Source organism: Scyliorhinus canicula, chromosome 6 (genome assembly GCF_902713615.1).
Source record: "Scyliorhinus canicula chromosome 6, sScyCan1.1, whole genome shotgun sequence".
Taxonomy (NCBI): domain Eukaryota; kingdom Metazoa; phylum Chordata; class Chondrichthyes; order Carcharhiniformes; family Scyliorhinidae; genus Scyliorhinus; species Scyliorhinus canicula.
In genome coordinates this window covers 67,148,534-67,156,081 of record NC_052151.1, presented here as the reverse complement: position 1 = coordinate 67,156,081, position 7,548 = coordinate 67,148,534, and positions in this window count along the sequence as shown.

The window sequence follows — 7,548 nt, the reverse complement described above, 5'->3', positions numbered from 1 at the left end:
TTATGACCATTTGGAAAAATGCAGCTTAATCTGGGATAGTAAACACAGATTCGTGAAGGGTAAGTCTTGCCTCACAAATTTGATTGAATTCTTTGAGGAGGTAACTAAGTGTGTAGATGAACACAGTAAGAAGTCTTACAACACCAGGTTAAAGTCCAACAGGTTTGTTTCAAACACTAGCTTTTGGGGCACTGCTCCTTCCTCAGGTGTAGATGAAGGTAGAACAGTTGATGTCGTATACATGGATATTAGTAAGGTGTTTGATAAGGTTCCCCATGGTCGGCTCATGAAGAAAGTAAGGAGGTGTGGGATAGAGGGAAATTTGGCCAATTGGATAAGTAACTGGCTATCACATAGAAGACAGAGGGTGGTGGTGGATGGAAAATTTTCAGACTGGAGACCAGTTACCAACGGTGTACCACAGCGATCAGTGCTGGGTCCTCTGCTGTTTGTGATTTTTATCAATGACTTGGAGGAGGGGCTGAAGGGTGGGTCAGTAAATTTGCTGATGACACCAAGATTGGTGGAGTAGTGGATGAGGAGGAGGGCTGTTGTAGGCTGCAAAGAGACTTTGATAGGATGCAGAGCTGGGCCGAACAATGGCAGATGGAGTTTAACCCTGATAAGTGCAAGGTGATTCATTTTGGTAGAAAAAATTTGAATGCGAATTACAGGGTCAATGGCAGGGTTCTGAGGCATGTGGAGGAACAGAGAGATCTTGGGGTTCATGTCCACAGATCTCTGAAGGTTGCCACTCAAGTGGATAGAGCCGTGAAGAAGGCTTATAGTGTGTTAGCGTTTATTAACGGGGGGGCTTGAGTTTAAGAGCCGCGGGGTTATGCTGCAACTATATATGACCCTGGTGAGACCACATTTGGAATATTGTGTGTAGTTCTGGTCACCTCATTATAGGAAGGATGTGGAAGCATTGGAAAGGGTGCAAAGGAGATTTACCAGAAAGCTGCCTGGTTTGCAGGATAGGTCTTATGAGGAAAGGTTGAGGGAGCTAGGGCTTTTCTCTTTGGAGCGAAGGAGGATGAGAGGTGACTTAATAGAGGTTTATAAGATGATGAGGGGGATAGATAGAGTGGATGTTCAGAGACTATTTCCTCAGGTGGACGCAGTTGTTACAAGTGGGTATAACTATAAGGTTCAGAATGGGAGATATAGGAGGGATACCCGCGGTAGGTTCTTTACTCAGAGACTGGTTAGGGTGTGGAATGGACTGCCTGCTGTGATAGTGGAGTCAGACACTTTAGGAACTTTCAAGCGGTTATTGGATAGGCACGTGGAGCACACCAGAATGACTGGGTGGGATAGCTTGATCTTGGTTTCGGACAATGCTCGGCACAACATCGAGGGTCGAAGGGCCTGTTCTGTACTGTACTGTTCTATATACCTCCGGAGAGCTTCCCTCATCTGCTCACACACCTCCTCTGCTAACAGCCCCACATCCAACCTCCAATGTGGGATCTGGGCCCTTCCTTTGCTCACTCGCAGGTCTAGCCAATGCGGGGCATGGTCCGACATCCCTATTGCTGAATATTCAGCATCTATCACCTCTGCCAGCAGTGTTTTATCCAGCACGAAGAAATCTATTCAGGAGTACATCTTGTGCTCATGGGAGTAGAACAAAAATTCTTTCCCCCTCGGCCTCCCAAATTTCCACGGATCGACTCCCCCCATGAAGCCCCCGGAGTTCCTTAGCCGTAACTGATACCTTCCCCGACCCAGGACTCTACCAGTCCAATCCTGAATCCAGGACCGTGTTGAAGTCTCCCCCATGCTCAGCCGATGAGAATCCAGGTCTGGAATCCTCCCCAGCACCTGCCTCATCAATTCCACACTGTCCCAGTTCGGGGCATAAATATTCACCACTACTCCCGGCATTCCCTCCAGTTTTCCACTAATTATGACATCATTCCCCCCCTGGATCCGCCTCTATATTCCCCACCTTGAACGCCACCTGCTTATTAACAGAAATCGCCACCCCTTTCGTTTTAAAGTCCAACCCCAAATGGAAGACTTGCCCAACCCATCCCTTACTCAACCTGATCTGATCCCCCACCTTCAGGTGCATCTCTTGCAGCATGGCCACATCCACCTTCAGTAGTCTCAAGTGTGCAAGCACACAGGCCCTCTTGACTGGCCCATTCAAACCTTGAACATTTCACGTGACCAGCCTAGTCGGGGGGGCGGGGCATGGGGGGGGGGGGGGGGGGGGGCACACTGACCCCCCCCCCCCTCCCCTGCCGATCAGCCATAGCCCCTCTTGGGCCAGCCTCCAGCCAGTGTCTCTCACCTCCCTTTGCCCGCCCTCGGACGCCCACTGTCATCAACCCTCCACCTCCTCCACTTTAAAGGCCCCACCCCTGTCAGCAGTACTACTCCTCCCCATGCCCCAGATCCTCCCCCTTCCTCCCCTATTTCCCCTCCCCTTGCTAACCTTAAGCTCACCCCCCCCCCCCCCCCCCCCCCGTGCTTCCATGAACTAACCCTCCCAGCTAGCCTGGAAGCGCTTGCCCTTGGCGCCTAGCAACCTCCCCCACTGATCCACTGATTCTCCCCCCCCCCCCCCCCACCCTCCCCAGCTCAAACATTAGTGCAGACAATCAATGGGAACAGAAAAAAAGAAACAAATCCCCCCACCCCTTGACAAAGAACAAAAAAAGAAAAACAGAACTGAAGCCAAAAACAAGGGGGAAAAGAAATGGCCCCGAACAAAAGCAGCATCACAACTCCTCCAGCAGAGTTCAAGGTCCACCTTCTGCTGCCAGTCCATTGTGTCTCATAACCACCGCTGCCTCCTCCGAAGATCCAAAGTACAGCTCCCAGCACCCATAGGCGCGCCAGATACAACAGTCCAAACTCCAGCCGTCTTCTTGTAGAGGGCCGCCTTGACCTTTTTGAAACTTGCCCTCTTGGCCAGCTTTGCACTCAGGTCCTGGTACACACGAATCTCACTGCCCTCTCCGGCGCAGCGCCTCGTCTTCCTGGCCCACCTCATGATTCCTTCCTTCTCAAGCAACCGGTGCAGCCGCACCACCATCGCCCTCGGCAGCTCATTCCCCTGAGGCCTCCTCATCAACGTCCTGTGCGCTCGGTCCATCTCCAACAGCCAGTCAAACCACCTTCACCAAGCAGTTTCTCGAGCATCTTCCCCACATCCGCGCCGGCTCCTTTGCACCTCTCTGGCATATATCCACGATCTGAATATTCTGCCTGCATGACCAGTTCTCAAAGTCCTCCACCTTCCCTTCCAACTGCTTCTGCTGATCCCGCATTAGCCCCATCTCCACTGCCATTGAGGCAAACTGTTCGTCGTTCTCCCCCGTCAGCTCCTCCAACTTCTGGATTGCCTGACCCTGGGCTGCCAGCCTCGTCTCCCCGGTCAACCACCGCCTTGATCGAGTCCACCGCTTTGGCCAGGTCCTCCAGACTCTCCTTTCACTGCAAGGTGAACTTCTCTTTCAAGAAGCTAACCAGCTGTTCCATCGACCATTGAGCCTGCAGGGCCACTCCCTGCCCCTCCGCCATCTCCACGTGCGATGCTAGTGTTGCTCTGTTTATTTGCTATAAATATAGCAGTCAATATGGTGGCCTTTCTTAATCCTAATTATGTGTATACTTTCAGAGTCGCAAGGTATCTCTCGATACGGCCACAAGGTTCAACCCGAATACTGATCAAAGAGCCAATACACCTGTTAGTTAGTTCAAAGTCAATACTATTTATTTACACTTAGTAAGATCTACTCATGCACAATAATACTACAAACAAAATTATCTCTATCGCTAATGCCTATACTTAACTTTGGGTGCCCATTTAGAGGAACAATGGCCGTTGTTCGGATCTGACGCTGTTGGGTTCAAAGAGGTAACAGGAGAACAGCTAAGGTCGTCCGTCTGGTAGCGAGCGTTGACCTTGAACTTACTGCTTCTGGTGATGCTGGTGGAAGGGTCTCTCCGCTTGAGAGCCAAATCCTAGAGGCTGAATCTTTGTCGGGGGTTCCTTGTACTTGGAGGTGCTTCGCGCGCTTTTAGGCGGGCCTTAAACTTAGCCCCTAATTAATTGGGCAGCTTCTTGATCATTGCCATCGATCTAAACCAATAAAGGGGTGTGTGCCTTGATGGCTGGGCGTGTCTTAGGTGGCCGTTGGCCTTGCTTCATTTGTGTCTTTCAGTTGGGGTACTGGCGCCGGGATGTCTGCGACAGTATCGGCTACCTGAGTGTTAGTCCTTTGTTTCTCGGAGATGGGCCATCAATATGTAAATCGACCCAGAGTTTCGATTCCGTCTGGTAACTGCTTTCCAAATATACATTCAGACTCTGTGCCTGCTTGTTGCTTAGTATTGTCCACATTTCCCTGGAGTCTCTGTGAGCGTCCATTTTGTACACCGAAAGTGGCCATCCCAGATGGCTACACCCGCTCCGACTGACTTATTCCTTTTTTGGGCACTTCTGGTTCTCAGCTCCATAAACTAGATGGTCAATCTCCTCCACTCACACTCCTACACCTTTTCCCATCTCACTTCCACTTGAATACTGGGGTAAAGCCCAAAAAGGACTGCCACAAGTGGGAACTACCAAATGTACCACTCACTTCATGGCCGTCACTTGAAGTTGCCTCCCTCAGATGACTTCCGGTGGCGGCGATGCGGAGCTAAGCCGCACGTTCGGCAGCTCCCGCTAGAAACAGACTTTGGGGCTCTTTTTAGGGCCCCCAACGGCGCTTGATCGATGATTCCTGACGTGGGAAGGGGTCTGCAGTAGATCCCCAGGGTTCTGTGGTCCGGACCAGGAGTGGGGGCGAGCAGAAAAGCGGTGGCAGCGCCTCTGGAAAAGAGGGGGAAGGAAAACAAAATGGCGGCCGGCGGAGCCCTCGAGGAATGGAGGCAGTGGGCGCAGGAGCAGCAGGAGACTCTTCAGCGCTGCTTTCGGGAGCTTGAGGTGGAGCTGCTGGAATCGCTGAAGGCTACCACCGGTAAGCTGCTGGAGACTCAGACAGCCCAGGGGGCCGCAATCCGGGAGCTGCAGCAGCAAGCCTCCGAAAGAGAGGATGAGGCTGCGGCCCTCGCGGGGAAGGTGGAGATGCACGAGGCGCACCATAAAAAGTGGCAGGAGCGGTTCGAGGAGATGGAGAACCGGTTGCGGCGGATAAATTTACGGATCCTGGGCCTCACGGAGGGGCTGGAGGGGTCGGACCTGGCGGCCTATGTGGTCGTTTTGTTGAACTCGCTGATGGGAGCTGGGTCCTTCCAGGGGCCCCTAGAGCTGGAGGGGGCCCACAGAATACTGGCCAGGAGGCCCAAGCCGAATGAGCCGCCGCGGGCGGTGCTGGTGCGGTTCCATCGGTTTGTTGACCGGGTGTGCGTACTTCGGTGGGCCAAGAAGGAGCGGAGCAGCAAGTGGGAGAACACGGTAGTGCGGATCTACCAGGACTGGAGTGCGGAGGTGGCTAAGCGGAGGGCCGGGTACAACCGGACGAAGGCGGTGCTCCACAGACAGAGTGTGAAGTTTGGCATGTTACAGCCGGCACGTCTGTGGGTCACCTACAAGGACCGTCACCATTATTTCGAGTCCCCGGAGGAGGCGTGGGCCTTTGTGCGGGCCGAGAAATTGGATTCAAACCGTGGGTCAGGGATGGGGGTTTTGTATGTAAATGTGACTGTCTATATTTTTTGGAGGGGGGGTTCTCTGTTTCATGCTGGATGTGTGTTGGCTTCAGGGTGGGTGGGGCGATGTCTTTTTGTATGGGTCTGGTGGACGGGTTCGGGCAGGGAGGTAAACTGGGAATGCGGGGAGCTGGTGGTGGGGACCGGCAATGGGAGCTGCCCTAGGGGAGGCGGTGTTGGGCAGGGCGAAAGCGCGGGCTTTCCTCTTGTTTCCTGCACTGCGGGGTGATGGGGGCGGGGTCGGGGCTGAGGAGCGCGGGCCTTTGCTTGTTTTTATTTTCCCGCGCAAGAGTGGGGGGGGGGGCCTGCTGATGGGCACGGAGGAGGAGGAGTAGCCCCACGTGGGGAGGGGTTGGAGGTGTGGCGGGAGTCGCCGGGGCAGCAGAAGTTAGCTGGCTCACGGGAGTGCTATGGAGGGGGGGACGCGGTTAGGAGGGGTCCTAGCCTTGGGGGGGGGGGGGGCGGGTTGCTGCTGAAATGGCCAGTAAGTAGCTGGAGTATGCAGGGGGTGCTGGGGGGAGGGGGAGTTGTCGCCGTGGGGAACAGGCCGAGCGGGGACGCTGGCCAGTGGTGGGCAGGGGATGGGTTATGGCTAGTCGGCAGGGAAGGAGGGCAGGGAGCCCTCTGATCCGGCTGATAACTTGGAATGTGAGGGGGCTAAACGGGCCGGCCAAGCGGGCCCCGGGATTTACGTACTTGAAGGGGCTGAAGGCGGATGTGGCCATGCTCCAGGAGACGCACCTGAAGGTGGTGGACCAGGTTCGACTGAGGAAGGGATAGGTGGGCCAAGTATTTCATTCAGGGCTGGATGCGAAGAATCGGGGGTGGCGATCCTGGTGGGAAAGAGGGTGTCGTTTGAGGCGTCAAAGGTGGTGGCTGACAATGGAATGAGGTATGTGATGGTGAGCGGTAAGTTGCAGGGGGAGCGGGTGGTGCTGGTGAATGTCTATGCCCCGAACTGGGACGATGCGGGGTTTATGCGGCGCATGTTGGGTCGCATTCCGGATCTGGAGGCAGGGGTCCTGATCATGGGGGGGGGGGGGGGACTTCAACACGGTGCTGGATCCCCCAATGGATCGATCCAGGTCCCGGACGGGTAGGAGGCCGGCGGCGGCTAAGGTGTTGAGGGGGTTTATGGATCAGGTGGGAGGGGTGAATCCCTGGAGGTTTGCGAGGCCAAGGGCCAGGGAGTACTCGTTCTTCTCCCACGTGCATAAGGCCTATTCCAGGATCGATTTTTTTGTTGTTGTCCTGAGCAGGGGGCTGGTTTCGAGGGTGGAGGATGCCGAATACTCTGCCATAGCCATTTCGGATCATGCCCCGCACTGGGTGGACCTCGGGCTGGGGGAGGAGAGGGACCAGCGCCCACTCTGGCGCTTGGAGATGGGGCTGCTGGCAGACGAGGAGGTGGGCGGGAGCGTTCAGGGGTGTATCAAGAGGTACCTTGAGGCCAACGATAACGGGGAGGTCCGAGTGGGGACGGTCTGGGAGGCATTGAAGGCAGAGATTAGAGAGGAGTTGATTTCCATCCGGACCCATAGGGAGAGGGGAGAGCAGAATGAGAGGGAGAGATTGGTGGGGGAGAGGGTGAGGGTGGACAGGAGATATGCGGAGGCTCCGGAGGAGGGTTTGCTGGGGGAGCAGCGTAGCCTTCAGGCCAGGTTCAACCTATTGACCACCAGAAAGGCGGAAGCTCAGTGGAGGAAAGCACAGGGAGCGGTGTATGAATACGGGGAGAAGGCGAGTAGGATACTGGCGCACCAGCTCCGAAAGCGAGACGCGGCCAGGGAGATTGGGGGAGTGAAGGATAGAGATGGGAAGGTGGTGCGGAGGGGGGTAGACGTTAATGGGATCTTTAGAGACTTTTATGGGGAA